General features: G+C 36.4%; 1 protein-coding gene across 1 annotated transcript in view; it reads left to right on the top strand.

Moving 5' to 3' along the window:
- The window catches only part of LOC6040429 (all trans-polyprenyl-diphosphate synthase PDSS1), a 153,403-nt gene that overhangs the window by 7,880 nt on the left and 124,598 nt on the right, over positions 1–20,925 (top strand). The window lies entirely within an intron of this gene.

Here is a 20,925-nt window from a genome sequence, read left to right as displayed (position 1 = left end):
ATTTCTGTTTTTTGTGTTCTATTGAATTTCAAATTAGAAAATATTTTAAAAGCTGTTTAAATATCTTCTCAAACTTTTTTTTCCCTTTTATTTTTTTGATAAAAATCTTGGGGCAAACAAAAGATATTGTTGCAAAAACTGGAATTGTAAAAAAACTCTTTGTGTGCTGTTGAAATTTGAGAATATCAGCAGAGGCTATTGACAATATTTTCAGGTTTTGTCTTCCCTCTTCTTTTTTAAGGTTAAACTCGCGGTGGGAATGGCCTAACTCAGAAAATATATTTTTATGGAATTTTTGGTTAGAATCTTCTTTGTTGTTGAATTAAAAATCATTAGAAAATAATATAACATTTTTTTTAAAGGATTTATTTCCCTCTACAATTTCTATAAACAAAAAACATGGAGCCAGCAATAAATGCCAAAAAAAGAATTCTTTAAATAGTAAAATTTTAGGTTTTAGCCATAAATCCGTGGTAGGATCTTTAGTTGTTTGGATATTCGATTGAAAGTTCTGTCAAATTTAGCAATTTTCTTTGTAAAATTTCGAAATTTTGTTCGCCTGTTAAGATTACTTAAAAAAGTCTAGGCTATTGCAAATATTTTGAAGGTTTTTTTGTTCTCTCTTTAAAATTCTTAAAGAAATCATGTTGTGAACAAAATAAATGCTATCAAAACATGATTTTATAATTCTTGAAAATTATATTAGTTCAAATATTTTGAGATAATTTCTGGAAAACTTAGTAAAATTTCAAAAAAAGCTCTTTAAGAAATAGCCTTGAAATTTGACGATCGTTTTTTGCTTTCTTCTTCAGATAGGCTAATTAAAGTGGATTCTGTTAAACAAATATTTTTTTTATGTAAATGGGGTTATGTTTGCACTTGTACTTATACAACGTAAACAGTATAAATATGAAATGCAATTCAAATAAATTTTAGGAATTAAAAATAAAAATGTTTTTTTTGTTTTTAAATTTTTAAATTGACGATTTAAATAAAAAACATTTATCAATTCCAAAGGCAAGTTTTAAATCTTATTTAATTTTTACTGGAGTTTGTCAGATAAAATCTTTAGTTTTTTAGGCAAAATTGTCCCAATTTTGATAAAATTATATTAAATCAACACATCTGTTGGTTTTTTTTATGTCATCGTTCTGTCAAATTGAGCATTCGTAGAATTCTATGCAATTTTTGATATTAATGTTTTTTTAGAAACCGATGTGTAAAATTGGCTTAAATTGGCAACACTGATTCGTTGTTGCTACTTTTGAAGTGCCTTTTTTTAAGTTACAAATTTCAAACTGGAACGTATGGAAAAGCCCTGAAATGTGCCTGAAGGTGAATTCCAACCAAATATTTGTGTGTAGCAAGACTTTTTCATCGCATCAGCTTCAGGGTAGCAATGCGAGGAATAATTATTTTTAAATTTAAAGCTTTGTAAAGTGACAAGCCTGCTTCGGTGGAGCCGTTGGTCGGCGGTTGGACTCGCAATCCAAAGGTCGTCAGTTCGAACTCTGGGGTGGAAAGTTGTTTTGGAGTAAAAAAGAGGTTTAGGTGCTCTCCCTCTTCAAGTTTTTAGACTCCTAGGTTCCATCAGAAACATGCACTAGAGACCACAAAAGACTCTAAGTGATAACAAACTGTTATGATATTATAAAAGTATTGATTTCAGTAAAAAAATCAAAAACAAGGCAGTGAACTCTCCCTAAATCAGTGAAAGTTACTACCAAAATATGTATAAATAAAAAAAATCCCTCAAAATCTGGCACCACTGGCCTCGCAAGAGGAACCGCTTCCGCGACAACGTCGCCGTCGTCGTGACCTTTCGGCCATATCCCATTCGCTTTCGTTGCTGCAATTCCAGCAACGTTCCCATCTCTCGGAGGGGGATTAACGGACAACCTGTTTCTGTGTCTGTTTGGAAGAACTGGGCCGCGCGCCCCATACCGTTGTCCAGCCCCGTGGCCGCGTACCCACCGACTGGCTGCGTACTGCGCGCTGTGATTGAAAAATCATTACGAAAACTGAAGAAGTAGTAAAAAAAAGGCGAACTTAGAAAGTCGACGTAATAAAAGTGTATATGTGATTTGCTTCGAAAAAAGAGAAACGAACGAAACGAAAAGAGCAGCGGTGGCTGGTGAAAAAAAAAACGAAACGAAACGAAAGACTCACACCAGGCCACAAGTTGGCGGCCTGGCCGCGCCAGGCCACTGCCAGCCAGTCGTCGTCGTCGGCAGCGAATAACTTGTTTAATCAACTTTCATTGAAAATTAATAAATGGGCAAACGAGAAAACAGAGAAACAGGCAGCGAGTTCCTCACACACAGCCTTGTGGCTGTGTGCGGCATGATTTCGATGTGTTTGTGCGGTCACACGAAGAAATTTGACATCGCGCAAAAAAAAAAGTCACTCGCGATCTTGAACATCCCAAATTAGCCACCTCTAGGTGGTTATGCTCTAAACGATTTATGAATGAAAAACGGGGAAATGCTGTCAAAGTGGGCGCCCGCGCGGGTTCTGATTTGGAAAAATCATAACAAACAAACAGCTGATCAAATGGTGAGAGGGAGCTGTCAAAGCTGTCGTGCTCTTTCACCCAATCCCCTTCCCTACTTTGGTGGGGTTCCAAAGGGAGAGGTTCTCGCGTTCTCTTCGAATTTGAAGGTTTAGAAGAGCGTCGAAAGAGCGAAAGCGAAGCGGGAAAGGGAAGTGTCGTTTTGGTTCAGTGTGGAGTGCACGTGCCGATGGTTCTGATTCTGGAGAGTTCTGAACTTCTGATAAGGTTCGCTCTTTTTAAATGGTAATCAGGTTGTGCTTTTGTTATGATTTTTGAATTATAACTAGGGCGTCCAATTTTCCCGGGTTCTGAATTTCCCGGGAAACGGGATAAATATTTTTTGAATCCCGGGAATTCCAGGGAAATTTTTGAAGCAGTTATTCAATCTATGTTTTCATTATATTTGTTATGTTTTTCTAGCTTTAATCATAGAATTAACTCAAAAATGTTATTTGGCAATAAGCTACACTTCAATCTGAACAAGGACAGCAGTCTTTATATAGTTTAAAACAGTTTGTTTAAAAATGTGTTCTTTGATGTGCTTTGGAATAATGCACCACAATTTTTAATTTATTTCTTTTATTTATTTATTTATACAACATGACTCTAAAAGCTTAAACAATTTCATTGAAACTGTCTAAAACAACAAGAAATAAAATTATACCAGACAATGTAACACTTTGAATAAGTATAGAATTTTATGTTTTATATTTGAAACATATTTCAAAAATTATCTTTAAGTCACTAACGTCAACTGGGGATAATCGAGACTGCAGTCTAAGTAGGTACAGGAGATTTTTGAGCAATAAATTTGGAAATCTTAATCTATCTTAATTCGTTACATTCATCCTGATTTGCTCCAGACGCCGGTTTTTTATGAATAGTTAAGGCTGGTACAAATTTTATTTAAAGTTGTTGTCCCCCCCACCGTCAAAGTTGGCCCGAAAAATCAGGGGGCAAAAAAATATTTTTTCAAAAAACTTCAATATTTTTTATGAAAATTTAAGTGCAGTTAGTTAAAATCAATTTAAAATGAATTCCCTGCGTTTAGAATCATTTTTAGCATGTTTGGATTGATTTAAAAATCTTTTGAATTTTTGATGTTTACTATCACAAAAGTTTGTTTTTCGCTGAAATTTTTGTTTTCGTCAAATTTTACATTTTTTGAAAACTTTTATTGCAAAACAACTGAACTATTGTAAAATACACTTTTAAACACTTTTTCCATGCAAATGTTGAAACTATGGCATGTTATTTTAATACTTATATTTTTTTATTTTTTTGCCTCGGCCTAATTTGTTTGATATTATACTTTTTTCATGTTTAAATATATGTGAATATAATACTTCGTCTATTCAAATAAAAATAAAAAAATAATAGAAAATACCTAAGACGCAAAGCATTTTGCGGATCTATAAACTGAAATTTTAACAATTTTCCCTAATAAGCCAAATTAATCCTGATATATGCCGAATACAAATTTTAATGCTTTGAAATTCTTATCGATTACTAAGTATTCAACTGTTGATCTATTTTTTGTTTTCAATTTCGGGAATTCCCGGCACAAAATAAAAAAATCCCGGGATTCGGGAATTTCCGGTTTTTGAAAAATCCCTGGAATTCCCGGGAAGGACGCACTAATTATAACTGTGATCCACGGTTTTTTTTAAAGTCAGCTGTATTTTTTACGAGAAAATGTATGACTCGTGCTGAAAAAATCATCTTTTTGCATCTTGTTGCATAATAGTAGTTTATGCAACAAGTTGCAAAAAGAGGATTTTTTCAGCACGAGTCGTACATTTATCCAACGAGGTTCGCCGAGTTGGATAAATACGAAGAGAGCTGAAAAAATCAAGTTTTGCAACGAGTTCCATACAACATTTTTTGCAATTCCAAAAAACACACACTGAGTGAAATTTTATGTCAAATTTTCATGTATTTTGTCAATAAATCGTTTAAATAAAAAAAACGGTTTTTTTTTTAAAGTCAGCTGTATTTTTTACGAGAATCAACTAAAATTTTGTTGTACAATCCATGGATTTAAGAAATTATACAGAAAGTTCTTTGAAAAACTGTTTTTTGCTGGACTTTTAAAAATTGCAAAAAATAAAAAAAGACGTACTAACATTTTACACTTTTCAGAATTTTCAAATATGAGAAAAATATTTAAGATTTGAGAATACTTATGTCAAATTAGGTCACTGCCAATTTCATTTCAAGTTTTTGTCGCTCCCTTTAACCCTTTCAGGCTTGATGGGTCATATATGACCCAAAAATCATAATTTCCAAAACTAACCTATAATTTTCGTATGGTCATAAGAATCATTTTCCCATCATTAACTTAAAAAAATATTTTTTTTGAAAATTCGGGCCTGAAAGGGTTAAAGTATACACAAAAAATCATAGGACAATACCAATAATTATTGACTAAATATAATTTTTTATAGCAAAAAACTTTTAAAATTGTAAACCAACCATAAACAGGGGCAAAAGGGCACATTTTTCTAATCAACTGTATACAAAAGATATCTGCCCAAATGAAATGTAAGGCGCGATTTATGCATTTTCAATCACAAAAAAAAGGTTTTAATATTTCAAGAAATTTTCATTTTGGGATCACAGATATGTAAAAGTTCGGGTTTGGAAAAAAATATGTTCATGATGCCTATAATGCAATTTTTATGGTAGTATACCTGTACTGATGTATAAAGCATTTTTTAAATAAAGTAAATCTGAGCTTTTTGATTTTTTTGTATTCTGAATACTTATGAAACTTTAATTTTGATAAACTGGCAACACTGTGACGGAAAAAGAATTTTTTGAGTCCATTTTTCTAATGAATTTTAAAGTTAACTAATCTGGCAACACTGTTAGTAATTTTTTTAAAGCTTATTTTTGATGTACATAAAGCATTTGTGTTTCGTGATTGGATTTGTTTTTTTTGTTACTTGGCCAATTTTGTATTTTGTTTAGGGTCATTGTGTCTACACTTTGCATGAGATTTTTTAGTCAAAATAACATTTGAACCTTTTCAACTTTCAAGATTGGTATTGTTTCTAATTAGAGTGTCCAATTTCAATATAAAGTTAAATATAAATTAAGCACTGGAGCTACCAAAGTTGTATGAAAATTCAATATGAAAAACATCCAGATCATTCATGACCTAAAACCAGTAAGACTTGTTCTGGAACAGTTTGTTGCCATCAAAAACATATTTCTTGCAGAATTCTTGTTTTCATTTCAACTTTATGTTCCAATGTTATTCATATTCTTTAAAACTGGCCACAGAGACAAATTTGAAGGCAATTTTATGGATATGGAGCATGGATTTATTTTACTCACAGTCCAAACACTTTGATGAACAAATAACACTACTCAACAATAAACAAACAATATGATAATGTTTTGGTTTGGTACGATTAGAAAGGATCAGTACAATTTTCGATAAATTTGAATTAGACAATTGATTTAAAATTTCATTAAAAGGGTGTTTGTCGGAATTGCAAAAAATGTTGTTTTTTTGCAAAACTTGTTTTTTTTTTTCAACACTCGTCGTATTTATCCAACTCGGTAAACCTCGTTAGATAAATGTACGACTCGTGCTGAAAAAATCATCTTTTTGCAACTTGTTGCATAAACTACTATTTCAGTACTATTATTTTTGGCGATGGAACACAGCAAAAAAGTAGTAATCCAGCTGCGTGTAAAAGGCCTGGATGTAGACTAAATTTTGCATTATTTTATGAAATTCTGTGTAATATTACACCCTGAAATATGCAGCCCGTCGGTATGGGAAACCTACTTGACCGAAATGTCAAGCTTATATATGCGTTTAGCTTTTCCACCCTTCATCGGTCTGGTGGCCGAGCGGGCTAAGGCGCCTGTCCTTACTAATGGTGCTGGGTTCGAATCCCATCGGATGCCACTTTTTTTTGTGTTTACAAAAAATGTACATGCAGTGTGTAATATTAAGTGTTTTTTTGTACGAAGGCGATGTGCATGCTTTTGCATGCGATTATACCATAGGATTTTTTGCTGTGAAAGTTTTTTTTTTTGCTCTTCGAAAAGGTTATGAATACCTTTTATTCCAAAGTTGGATATTTTTGTCGAATAAGTTAGTTTATGACAGTGCTTATGATCATTGCAAAATTACAAAAGAAAAAGAAATGTTAAACAAAAATTCAAGGAATTGAGGTTTGTGTTGTGGTCCCAATTAAAACCCGCTGGCCGGCAGCGAAATTATGGGAAAGTATAATTTGTATCAGACTTGGCTTAGACTGTTACAGCTTACATCAGTCCTGGGTAAAAATATGTTAGGAAAAAAATCGTCACTTGCCGATTTTCGTTGACATTGGTAATATTAACTTGTCAGAGAATTCAGTACTGAAATCTTATGCTACAGACATAAAGTGTCAAAAGCATAAAGTTTTTCAACTTAATTGATTAAAAAAATTCAACCTTCGTCCGATTGTCTCAACCACAGACAACCGGACTGACATTGTCCTTGAGCATAATCACGAATATCTAACGCAGCCGAACGCGTATTTCAAAGTGGTCGAAGACTTTGCCTTCATCGAGCGGATATCAAGCAGCCGCCCCAAACTAGGTTGCGGTCATCACAGAGAGAAAAAAAAGCGCTCTCGCCGCCGATCGCGGTTTGAACGTCCGAAAAAGAAACTGGTTCCGTCCGTTTCTTTTTTTTGTCGGTTCGACTGTTGTTATTGATGTTGTTGTTGGTGGAAGCTGGGTGCGTTTTTATATTTTTTCGTCTTCTAGGCTCTCAACCGCGAGAGCGCGGTTTTCGCTGCGGCGAGAGTCGATAAGGAGTGATCGTTGGGGTGATTTGGTCGGTTTTTTTTGGGCTTTGACAGCCTCCGGGGGTCCGTCGGAACTCTCTCGGAGAGAGAGACGGGAAGGGAGCGGACGCGAGAAACAAAAATCAAACTCCAAAAACTAGGCGTTATGACCTCAATTTTTTTTCCTGCTTCACTCACACTTTTGGGAGAATCATTGGTGATTGGTGAATGGTCATTGGGGTTGTGGTGGTCGTGGTGTGTGTGTCCGTCACTGTGTAAGTGTGCGTGATTGGCCTACCTTTCGCGTGCTTGCACTTCGCGACTGACCACACGAACTGGTTGGGGGTCTCTGCCTGGTGGTGGGTCCAAACATTATGGACGTCCGAATTTGGCGTTTCCCTTATTGAGATGTGGTTGCACAGATGTTCTTCGCTCTAGCTTGGTTGAGAAAGCTCGGGGGAAGATAACCGGGCGACTAATGGTGGAGATTGCTCGATTCGAGACTTCCACTAATTATCTGAGAAGAACTTTTAGTCAATATTTCAGAATTGTAATGTTTGTTGAACAGTACGGCGACAATTTAAAGGTTATTTGTGAGCAATTCCAGCTCAAATCAGGAATTTTTCTGGTACTTTTGTACCCGACCCTCTCCGATTTCAATGAAAGTTTTTAGACATGTTATCCTAGGCCTATATAAGCCATTTTTGTGTATATGGAGCCAATAGTACTCGAAAATAACATTTGAGAAGGGCGTAAGGTATTTAAATATTTTTGTATTTTGCAATTTAAAAATTACTGTGTCTCGAAGCCATTGCGTCGTATCAAAAAGTGGTCCAAGACAAACTTGTAGGAAATTGGATGGGCTTTCTGAAAAAAATACACTGAAACAAAAATACACGCCACTTCTATGAGATTTCTAGATTTTTAAGTCAAAAACTTAAATTTAAAGGTGTTGTCACGATTTTTTTTCGTTCAAAATTTTTGAGGAAATAGCCTAAGATGTTACCAAAGACTGACGAAAATGCAGGATGGTATGTCTCTCCTAAAAAAATACAAAAATCATTTACTAAAACTGTTTTTTTTGAAAAGTGGTCTAAACGTCAAAATTTAAAAAAACCCATAGTGGGAATCGGTTCCCCAGACAATTTTACATAGAAGTCTCCATATTGACCATTGTCCTATGTCCAATCCTTGGGAAGATACAGCGGGTTTAAAAATAAAAATGATGAAAAAATGGGTTTTTTGGTGGTTTTTGGCAATTTCTATATGACAGACTTGGTTTTTCAGTCTCGTAAATTTTTTTACCGGAAAGCTCGTCCAATTTCCCATAAGTTTGCCTTTGACAGCTTTTTGATTTGACTCGTTTTGATATTTACGTAAGCTAATTTATTATCCAGGTTTCTACCACACTGAAAAAATATTCTCTTTTCAGTTATTAACAATGTAATTAAGCTTATAACTGTAAGCCCTTACATCCAATTGAAATGCTGTCAAAGGCAAACTTATGGGAAATTGGACGAGCTTTCCGGCAAAAATATTTACGAGACTGAAAAACCAAGTCTGTCATATAGAAATTGCCAAAAACCACCAAAAAACCCATTTTTTCATCATTTTTATTTTTAAACCCGCTGTATCTTCCCAAGGATTGGACATAGGACAATGGTCAATATGGAGACTTTTATGTAAAATTGTCTGGGGAACCGATTCCCACTATGGGTTTTTTAAAATTTTTACGTTTAGACCACTTTTCAAAAAAAACAGTTTTAGTAAATGATTTTTGTATTTTTTTAGGAGAGACATACCATCCTGCATTTTTCGTCAGTCTTTGGTAACATCTTAGGCTATTTCCTCAAAATTTTGAACGAAAAAAATCGTGACAACACCTTTAAATTTAAGTTTTTGACTTAAAAATCAAAAATCTCATAGAAGTGGCGTGTATTTTTGTTTCAGTGTATTTTTCAGAAAGCCCATCCAATTTCCTACAAGTTTGTCTTGGACCACTTTTGATACGACGCAATGGCTTCGAGACACAGTAATTTTTAAATTGCAAAATACAAAAATATTTAAATACCTTACGCCCTTCTCAAATGTTATTTTCGAGTACTATTGGCTCCATATACACAAAAATGGCTTATATAGGCCTAGGATAACATGTCTAAAAACTTTCATTGAAATCGGAGAGGGTCGGGTACAAAAGTACCAGAAAAATTCCTGATTTGAGCTGGAATTGCTCACAAGTGCAACAAGTTGTGAAAATAAGATTATTTTAGCTCGGGTCGTACATAACCGAGTTCGATAAAAACGATAAGTTCTTTAAAAAACAAGTTCAACGAGAATGATTTTTTTTGAATTTGACATTATCAGTGAAACTTTTGTTTACCTGCTAGAATGATATATTTTTTTCCTACCCGAGCAGACGGAAATAACTTGGGAAGGTCAGTTTTTGATATTGTGAGAAGATCGAAATATGTTATTGGGATGATCGGATTAGTTGTTAAAATAACAAAAATTAATAACAAAGATTTGTTCGAAGAATAACTTAACCTGTTATTATGTTGTTATTGCTATAACAAACCAATAACACAGAAGGAATCATGATGGAATAACAAGATGTGTTATTTTGTGCGGAGAGGTGGAGCAGCATAATAACAAAAAATGTTATTGAACTGGTATGTCTCCATAACAAAAAAAGTTATTGTTTTGGTTTATTTGTAATTTGCAAATAAACCTGCAGTTGCCATAACTCCTCTGTACTAGTCAGGGCTGCAGAGTCGGGTACCTCCAAGCGACTTTGAATCCATACTTTGAAGACAACTCCGACTCTGAATGCAGGATATGACGTCAGCGACGGCTTCAGCTCTCCAAAAATACCCGACTTCACAGATGCCGACTCCAAGTAAAAGTTGCTGAAAATTTGCTGAATCCGATGCAGTCTCCGAGGTCTCACTCCAGCTCGAACTTCAACGTCAGCTCCGACTTCCTGGCTCTGTGAAAATAATAACAGTTTTTGTTATTCACACATCAAAAATTCTCAATAAATAAATCAATTCCGTTAGGGAATATAACAAAATTAAAAAAAATGAACTCTCAAAAGTTAATTTTATCGGATTGATTTTAGCTTGAAACCCCATTTCATGGTGAAATAAATGACCCTGATAAAATTGGTCAAAATTATTTCCTAGTTCTAGCCAATTCTAGCAAAATCCCTTAGAAGTATATCAAATAATAAAAAAACCAACTTTCAAAATTTCAACTTTTTCTTGGCCAAAATAATGAGCCTGACGAAATTGGTCAAAATTATCCCATAGTTCTAACCAGTTTAAACAAAGTCCTTTAGGGGGTATATCAAATAATTAAAAAAATCAACTTTCAAAATTTCAACTTTTTAGAATAATTTTAGCTTAAGGACACCATTTCATGGCCAAAATAATGACCCCGACGAAATTGGTCAAAATTATCCCATAGTTCTAGCCAATTTTAGCAAAGTCCCTTAGGGGGTATATCAAATAATTAAAAAAATCAACTTTCAAAATTTCAACTTTTTAGAATAATTTTAGCTTAAGGACCCCATTTTATAGCCAAAATAATGACCCCGACGAAATTGGTCAAAATTATCCCATAGTTCTAGCCAATTTTAGCAAAGTTCCTTAGGGGGTATATCAAATAATTAAAAAAAATCAACTTCCAAAATTTCAACTTTTTAGAATAATTTTAGCTTAAGGACCCCATTTCATAGCCAAAATAATGACCCCAAAGAAATTGGTCAAAATTATCCCAAAGATCCAAACATATTTAACAAAAGAAAAAATAATAACAGATTGTGTTATGGACACTTAGAAACTTTTCCATTTGTGCGATTTATGGTAATTTTATTTCTAAGTCAGTATACCGAACGAATAACAAATTTTGTTATTAGGAGAGTTTTTGAAATGTATAACATTTCCTCTTATTAGCGTGTTATTAAACATTTTCAATATGATATCACTTCAATACCAAATTTTGTTATTTTATCAGAAACTGTTATTATTTTTTCTTCTTGAAGTTGAACTTCAGGATAAAATAATAACACTTTTTGTTATTTTAACAGGATTTGTTATTGAAATATTATTAATTTTGTTATTACCGTCTGCCCGGGTAGTGTTAGTGTTCAAAACATTATCCAAAAGTATTGCTTTCGATACAAGTGCTGAAAAGTTATACTTTTCAACACTGAAATGGGTGTTGAACTTTTCAATACTGTTTTCATTTCAATGGCAAATTGGTTAAACACATGGCTTGTGCAGGAGAGAATTGGTCGATTTAATGATAAGAAAATGAATCATGTATCTTGCCAAATTCATTCAGAAACGGCCAGTAAAAAGCTCCAAAATCTCGTCCCAGAGTGACGTGTCACAATTTAGCGAATCTCTTTCGTCAGCGAACAAATTTGAGCATCCTCGCTAATTGACGCCGATTCGTTCCGTGCTTTTAAAGTTTCATCAGAATCTTCCAAAAGAGCTGGCAACACTGCGGCGCGCAGCGAAAATTTCGCCACCACTTCCCAACGACGCAGATCTCGGCTCGGCTAATCTCCTTGAACACCTTGTGTGTCTATGATAAAAATTTCTCGATAAAAAACCAAACTTTTTTTTTTCTTTTTCGTTTTTCGCATTTATCATTCCGCTTTGTTTCCACCGCGCGCACGCGGACATGGTCGCGATTTGGAGGTCTAATTTACATAAACATTCCAACGGCGGCGACGACGACGACGACATTCGGGTGTCAAATCGCGTTGCTTTTTAGAAAATTTTAAAACTCTTGCGAGGACCTTCGTGCGACACCTGCTGGCAGCGGCGGCGACGACGGGTCAAAAGAGATATCGGGAGTCGTCAAGGTGGTTCTGTTTTCACGGAATTGAACGCTCTGGTTTTGGTTGGTTTCGGGGGTCGCTTGATTGTTGTATCAGCTTCAACCTGCCCCACCACTGAAACGTTGACAGCAGTCAAAAAACGAACTGCCTGCCAGTGCTGCCAGTTCGCCAAAACAAGTTCCGCATCGCGATAACCGTTGCGATTATCGCGATAATGGTAACGCTCGTCGCGATGAACGCGATAATCGTTGCGATTATTACGCGAAAATAAATAACCCAACGATGCAACTAACACACTAGAGTCGGTTTCTCTGACATTCAAGTTTTTTTTTACCGAAACGACATTTTTTGTCCGGGTGGAGTCGCGATATCGCGTGTTGCGGTGGATCATCTTCGGTGGACAAAACGACCAGAAGATCACCATCGATGAAAAGACAGAAACGCCAAGGTGGCTACAGTTTCGTCGGACATCGGCACGCTCAAAGTTTGGAAAGATGACATCACTAGATAAGATGCGATGTGTGACTCTGTTGGTTTGTGAGGTTCGCTACAAGGTCAAGATTTTCTCCCCACGCACACACACACACACGTGGTGAAATCAAAGCTAATTAGTTTTTTAATCGCACCACGATATCCATTTGGTGTCCCGCGTGGTTCGGTCAAGCTAGGTCACCGAGCGGAAAGAACTAAAAACTGTATAATCGGTCGATTTTTTGGGGGCATAAATTAAGGTTCCAACTCCATTCATATCTATACGGGGCGGGCCGCGAGAGATCGTAAATCGATGATGGTTCGAGTTTTATATCACCGAATTCTGAATATTGACCCTGCGTATGAGAGGAGTCGTAAACGGTTATTTTACACAAAACCGGCGTGTGTCTCCCCTTGAGATTCTTCAACCGCCGACTCAGGCTAGTGTTGTGCAGGTGACGGATGTAGCTATGACTGTGGCGGCGAAGAGTTCAAGGCACTTTTGCGGAGCTATTGGATGGTGGATTTAGTAACGCTTCTTGGGAGATGTTGGGAAAGCCGGTTGCGATAGTGGAGTTTGACCTTTTGGTATCGGAATCTTGTTTTAACAGTCAAACACGGGCTCAGAACGTTACAAAATATGGTTGGAATGTTCTAGGTTATCAATCTTTAGATGTAATCCAAACTTATCTGGGCTCCAGAACTCCCAATTCTACCACGGTTAAGACAGTGCACAGTGGTCCAGATCGCAAAATGAAGTGGAAAACGGATTTTCCGAAAAAAAACTATTAGGGTGATTTAAAAAATCTAACTTTTCAAGAATATTTTTGGGAATTTTCCTGTCTTCTGAAAAATTGTTGGACTTGCCAATCCAAGCAACTTTGTAGAAGACACCAAAATTTTATCTTGTAATCTACGTCTTCTACGACCAAATTTATGAGCAAACCTTTAAAAATCAGTTTTTTTTTATCATGGCATTTTTTAACAGGGTTAAGTTTTAAAGAAAAGTGATATTCGGGGAACTTTTGGTGCTCTAAAAAACAAACAATTTTATTGTTTGACATTTTTTTTTAATTTGGACTTAAGGTGAAATCGGCTCAAAATCTATTTGGACTTCGTTTTCTTATTCTTCTTAATGTTACTAATCATTGAAATCATCAATCATTTCAAGTATACTTGTATTGGTATTGTTTACTATCTCAAATAAAACAAAACATATTTTTGTTTTGTTTAGAAGCAAATGTAAATATTGACAAAAGATCAATTCACTTAAAAGTTTTTTTTCAGACTTCATCAATATTCAATTGAATTTACTTTTTTAATGCACCGCGCAATAAAAATCCCGGAAAATCATTTCTGTTATTTTAATTTATATTTAAAAAAATACAAAATATATATTATCCGATTTACTCTCAGTGTTTCACATCACACCCACTTTACGCCACTTCACATAGATTCGATGATTACACCTGGCAGCTCTTGCGACGATGTTGGCCTCGGTGTGCCAGTCAGAACCGGCCCATGAAACGAAGCGACTTTTTCCGTTGACCTACGCTGGACCGTCTGTCCCGCAGGCACGGTTACTTGATTTCCACGTGTCAACAAAATTCAGATTCGTACTCACTTCCTGGACTCCTCCGGAACGATTTGCTGCGGAACTACTAGTTAATGTTATGGTGTTGGCCAGTCCTTATTCTTCAACACTCGGCCAGTGCTGATTTGTCGCAAAAGTTGCCAACAGAGCGCTCCCCTTCTGCCGGAGAATCCAGTCCCGTAGCGTCCCAAGCAGAATCCTCACCAGGACATTGGCCAACTCCATTCAGATTTGCTTACACTTGTAGATCTGCGCCAGATGCTGGCGAGTTGCGCCTCGAACGGCATCTTCCGCGGTCGAATGCGCCGCGCCACGAGCACCACATTTTTGACGGCTGCTGCATCGTAGTGCTGCAGTTGACAATCGTTCCGGGTTGATTTCGGTCCGGCCAATTTCAACGATGTAATCCAGATTGTTCGAGTTGCTTCGAAGACGAAAACTTAAGGTTCCGGCGGCAGCGGCTTGGCGATCCATCCCGATCCCGATGAAGCTTGCAGTGGGGTTAGCTGGAACTGGAAATTCTACGGACAGAATGCAATATTTGAATGCTAATTCGAAAGAAATATTTGAAAGTCACAAACCTGCGTTCGTTTTCAATTACTTTTGTAATCCCTTTGTTTTGATTTTGTTGGCCTGCTTTGATTTGGCACGACCACTTGACAGATCGGATGGCTGCAGCACTATGGGCCATCTCCATACAAACAGGCGGCCAAATATTTTTTTTTGCTTTTTAAATGTTTTTTCATACAAATTTTAGTAATTGTATGGTATTGAAATGATATACGTCGATTTTTATGACTTTTCATGTTTTTCAATAGTTGATTGTTTATAATAAATAGTCTTTTCATACATTTGCAAGTACAACAGAATTGCGTATACATTGTATTGCAAGTTTATATTATTAAATTATGGATAAGCTAATACATCCCCACTTTAAGGACACAACCCCTCCCTCCTCTTTCTTTCATCCCCCCTCCCTCTCCTCCTCCCCACCAACAAAATTTTGTTAAGCGTAATAAATTCATTTTAAGTCAAATATTTATTATTTACTGCTGTGTGTTTCTTTTTGTGAGTCCATGCCGTATAACTTGAGATCACCCCCCCCCCCCCCCCCCCCCACCCTTACGGGCATAAATTGCGAAAATTTTAATTGTTAAATCAAATAACAGAAAAATTTATTTTATTCAAAATATTAATTATGAAGTAAAACGATATACTACAAACCATATTCTTAAAATTTATTTGATTATAGAGTTTATGACAGCTTCAGGATATGTTAAAGGTACTTTTTATGATGTTTTGTACTAACCAACATAGAACTTAAATGTGGGTCAGTGTCATGGATTGATCGCAGAAATTCATCATGCTAAGTCAACATTTTGATGAATACTTTTCCGGTATCAAACTGAGATTCTCCAGTTTCGCTTGAGAAACTTCGGTACGAATACCTTATTTTGACTAAGGTACTCAATTTTAAATGTAGGCAACAGAAAATTCCAATAAAGTCATTTCGAACTTCTTGAAACCAGGTTTTGATTTTTGAAGCGCCGATGCCCACGAAGTAGGTAGCAAAGCAAGTGAAATAAACGGGCGCATATGAAGATTGCAGCAAATTTTGATAAAACGTAAATGTTCAAAATGGCATACCTCCGAAAACGCAAAAAATCGCAGGCTGGAAATTTCAGCAATGTTAGATTATAATCCAATCTTTCAAGTGATCTTAGTTTCATGTTTAGCATCGGTTAGCAAAAAAAGTACTCGATTAACAAACACAAAAAAATATGATATGTCAAAAAAATGCTCCAGTTATTCGATGAAAACTTCAGTTTTTGGTTTGGAAACAACATTTTATCTATAAATAGTTTCAAAGCTTATCTAATTACCTTTCCAACGATGTATATTTGTCCAAATAAAACATTTAAAATGACTGAGCTATGTTAAAATTAAACAATCAGCCTTTTTTACGAAAAACGCTAGTTTTTTACTCCATTTTTTGACTTTCAGCTTGCGTATCTCCGTAATGAACAAACTTAGAGCTTTGAAAATTTGGATTTTTCTTAGTTAGAATGTTTACTTTCGAGAAAAAAATACCAAAAATATTTGGAGAAGGTCACTTTTTTGAAACTTGGCCACCCAATGTACCATAGTGTGCAGCAGCTTGCAAAAGTGCGACAGCAATGATGCTGGTTTTATAGTGAACGAAATTAAACTAATTTTAAATTACCGAAATAAGTTCTTATCACTGCTTATATTTATATTTTTCTATATAAAAATGTTTTTTCTTATGAATAAACCTTTGTTTTCATTATATTAAGCTAATTTGGAAAGAAAAAAGTAGCATTTTGAAATATTATTTTCGCTTTCCTGTTCAAATTTGCTGGCAACACTCATTGCACAAGTTGATGAATGTTTGGGAAGGGTTTGTAACAAAACAAATTGAAAAAATACATGGTTTCAGATACGCCTATTCCAAAAATATGGTGATAAATGATGATTTGCACACCACAAAAGCTCGATGTGTATACGAGGCGTACGAACAAAGAAGAGCAACATTATTTTGCAGTGCGTGAATCCCGAAATCGTCGGCAATTTGTGCGAAAAATATAAAGTTTTAGGTATCCAAAAACATATTTCCGGGCAGTTTTCTACAAATTAGGAAGCCTTTTGTGATATGAAGCTGTTCCAAAAAGATAGTTTCACAATATGAGCGAAATAAGTGGTGCCTCACATTGAGGAAGAAGATTTACAGAAGAAGAAAATTTTGGTTGAAAAAGTGATAAGAAGAAGCAGCAATTTGATATAAATTTTGTGCTTCTGCATCTTAAGGAGTTTCCGGGAGTTTTAAGTGATTTAGAGGGAAAAAATTTAATGATACAAGTAAAGTGTGAACCTCGCATGCACGAGTATCGTTTTGGTACAGGTAGGTATCAAAATATTTGCTGCAGAGCTATTTTTTTCGAGGCAGATTTTCTCAACGATGGCTGTTAAGGCAGAAATGATAATCATTGAAATGAATTAAGGACAAATAACGGCAGCCTTTTTCGCCATGTTTTTCATGTACTAAAATTTCACCTTAACATTTTTGTTTACCTTGACCATATCGGATGAAAATTGAATTGATATAATAAAAATTTTCAAAAAGGGTTGTTTGAAGTTACAAATTTATGAACCACGTGAGCTACCGAGGCCGTAAGAGGATTAAATATAAATAAAATATCGTTTATTTTCAACCACTTTTACACTACGAAAAATTATTTTATTCTTTTTAATTTATTAGGCCATATAACCATATAACTGAAATCATACCATAAATGGAACCATGAAAAATCACTAAAAAAACAACTTCGTATCATATGAAATTTACCCAAAGAATGCAATCATATTTCAAGAACTCGCTTCAAAAATTCAAATATACGGTACGATTTTTAAGACAGCATAAAAAATTAGAAAATTTATATATTTTCTCAAAGTTGCATGATTTTTTACAAGCAGTCAAGCCATTAATTGATCCTCACACTCATTTTGACCATTAAAGTTGCTGTTCTTTACAATTCTGTTGCAAAATATTAACCAGAAACAATAACAGAATAATTTTCGAAAAAATTGAAATTTGTTGAAAATTTACCGTTTCCAGGGAATTTTGTAACCCCGGGATATTGGACGCTCTAGTTCGGAATATGTGGGATGACTGTACCTCAACATGAGAAATACACTTTAAAATTTATTAATCTAATCTAATCTAATCTAATCGAACACAAGCGCAGCCAGTCCGAAGAAAGCATCCTGGAAGAACTTGTGGTAAGATTACGCCTCAAGTCCTTTCTTGTCAATATTAATGATTACAGTACATCCGAGTTACCCCGAAAATGTATAGCAAAAATTAAAGCGGCCAGGCCTACTGCGTTGCATTAACCGCAGAGACAGATTCTGTGAACGGATCACATTTCACAGAATCATCAGGGGAGGAAGGATGCGTGGACATACCGTACCAAACGCTCCGAATCAGTTGTGGTGTGGTGTGTTAGTGTAAAGTTGGCAGATAATAATATTTAGAGGCGGGGGGGGGGGGAGGAAATGAGGATAGGAGAAAGGGAAGGTGGGAAAGGGATAATATGGATATATCATTTGATCAATAGGATATTATATAAAATAAGAGAAAAATCATCTATCAAATAATGATAGATAAAATGGATAGATCTCACCAACTCAAGATTCTTCAACTCCAGGCAGCTGGCAACCGTTTCCGTATTTTTATATTCTCCGTCACATCCAGATGGGCGAAAAACTCTTCCACGATGACGATGGTCGTCGAAATCATGTGCACCACGAAACCAACCTTGGGCTTGTTCCTTGTTCAGCGTCTGGTCGCGGGTCCACCGTCCGGATCTTCGGCCACGAGCAGCAGCTTGCAACGCGCACCCTTGAAGCAATCTCGAGCACCGGTTAGTAGTGCGGACAAATCCGGTACATAACCCATCGTGGCCTTCATGGCGTTCATCGTGCCAGTGCTTCTTCCAGGCTCCAAAATCGAGCTTCTCATAAATCCACAGGAACCACCGTCGCAACTGCCGAAACCACTGGCTTAATCCAAAAATCCGCATTGATTCAAATACTTCTGAAAACTTTTTTCTAAAAACTGATCGTAGAGAAAAAAAAAAACCGACAGCAGAAAAAAAACACGTCTGCCCGCACGCCCGGCTTACTGCGATCCCAAAAAAAAAAAAATACACTTTAAAATTTATTATGACATAAAAGTAGTCCAAAGTTGACCCTAGACCCTTTTTTGCAAGACGTTAGCTAAGTCACATAAAAATTTAGTAAAATCACTAAATTCAAGATTTTATTTTCTATATGCTAAATGCTCAAAATTGGTTTAAAAATGATTTTTCGATGAATTGTCAAATCGAAGCCCGTCTAAAGGCGAGGTTGGGTCTTAGAGGGTTAATCTGAATTCCATTTTGAATATGCATCGCAAAAGTCCTAGTTTCGGAATCTTCACACCTTCGAAAAAGTATTTCCCGGAAACTTTTCACAACAGTTGTGACTAAGCCCGTGCACTTAAAACCTGTTCCAAACCAGCGAAACTTATGAATGAAGCTTTTTATGAACCTTCAAACCCCAAAGTGAGGAGGTTTGAGTCGAACAAAAAAAACGACAAACCCATCCCGAATCTCTTATCACGCTCCGTCGAACAGAATATGCTAATTTGCTGTTCAAACCGAAAAATCGTCGTCAGTTTTTTTTGTCGTGCATTAGAAACTCCACCTAACCTAAGCATTCGTCGTTCGCGGGGTACATCGAGTTTAAATGGTCAATCTACGTTTGACAAATTTTAGCACCAAGCCCCGAACCCAGCCAATATGGGTGGGAAATCAAACAAACCGTTGTCTGGCTGAAAGCTTCGCGTTTTTTGGGGACGGAGTCCTCCTCCGAAAGACTTGGAGACTGGCCGGAGCTGATGATGTCACACCACCACTGCCATCACACACGCACATGAGGAAGCCCCTGTGCCCAGGTGGCATCATTACAAGTCAACCGGATCTGTGTGTCGCGGCGGCCAGCCTCACGGCAACCGGTTCGGCTTGGGGATGTTCTTGGAGCGTTTCGACCAAACTCTAACCCTGAACCGTGCGGAGTCGTCGTCGTTTCTAACAATATCTCACGGCGACTGACCGTGAACAGTTTTGAACCAAGCTAAATATTGGTTCGGGACAAACATAAGCTGGCTTTTTTCGATGGGTGATACTCTCTACGCGACTAGGAGGTACAGCTGTGGCGGACGTCACCGTTGTCCGAAAAAGAGCCCCACCAAAATTGGCAACATCTCGAAACGCGTCGAAGACGCGGATTTCGAAGAAGGGGGTCAATATACCAAGCCTCCAGATCACAAAACGAGACCTGGAGAATCACGTGACGGTCGTTTCGTTCCCACAGCAGGATTTCCTGGACTCTCTGGAGCGGGGTAGCTTGTCCTATTTCGGAACCAACTTGAAGTTTTTTTCAAAAGCGGAGAACTGTCCAAACTTCGCGAACCTCCACCTTAATCCCGAAATTAAGACCATCCCGCGAGACGACCAGGAGAGAAATATAAAAAATGTGCGATAAAATTATGCAAATTCAACCGCTGAAAGTCGACAAAATTCGTGAAAAACTGACCAAGAACACCTGGTTGGCGGGAGATTCGAATACTGGTTCTGGCTCGGGCAGAACGGGTTTGTGCGATCCTGATCTTCTCTCAGCACCAGACCAGAACAGGATGTGGCTCGACCGGTCAGTGTAGGTGGCTGGCGGTAACGCATTTTGGGCTGGGCAGGTTGACACGTTTTTCGAATTTGGGGGTTGGACAGAAAAAAAATCGACAGAAATTTCAGATTTCAGCAAGTGCAAGAAACAATACAAAATGAATTCATCAAATTTAAGATGAAATTCAAAAATTTCGCCTTGATTTTTTTCGTTTTTTCTCAGAAAAAAAATCTAAGATAAATAAAGCTCTTGAGGGTGCACAGCAACGAAGGAAGTTGTTGTCTTCTTATTCCAAAATTGTCAATCTTACGGATCCTATCCTGCAATAACGGGATTGTAAAATAATTCAAACTTGTGTGTGTGTGTGTGCAAAGTAAAAAAAATCTGTGTAAAATCGCATGCAAAAGCATGCAAGCAA

This window comes from Culex quinquefasciatus, chromosome 1 (assembly GCF_015732765.1).
Source record: "Culex quinquefasciatus strain JHB chromosome 1, VPISU_Cqui_1.0_pri_paternal, whole genome shotgun sequence".
NCBI classification, from domain to species: domain Eukaryota; kingdom Metazoa; phylum Arthropoda; class Insecta; order Diptera; family Culicidae; genus Culex; species Culex quinquefasciatus.
The sequence above is the reverse complement of the archived record's forward strand: the minus strand, read 5'-3'. Positions and strand labels throughout refer to the sequence as shown.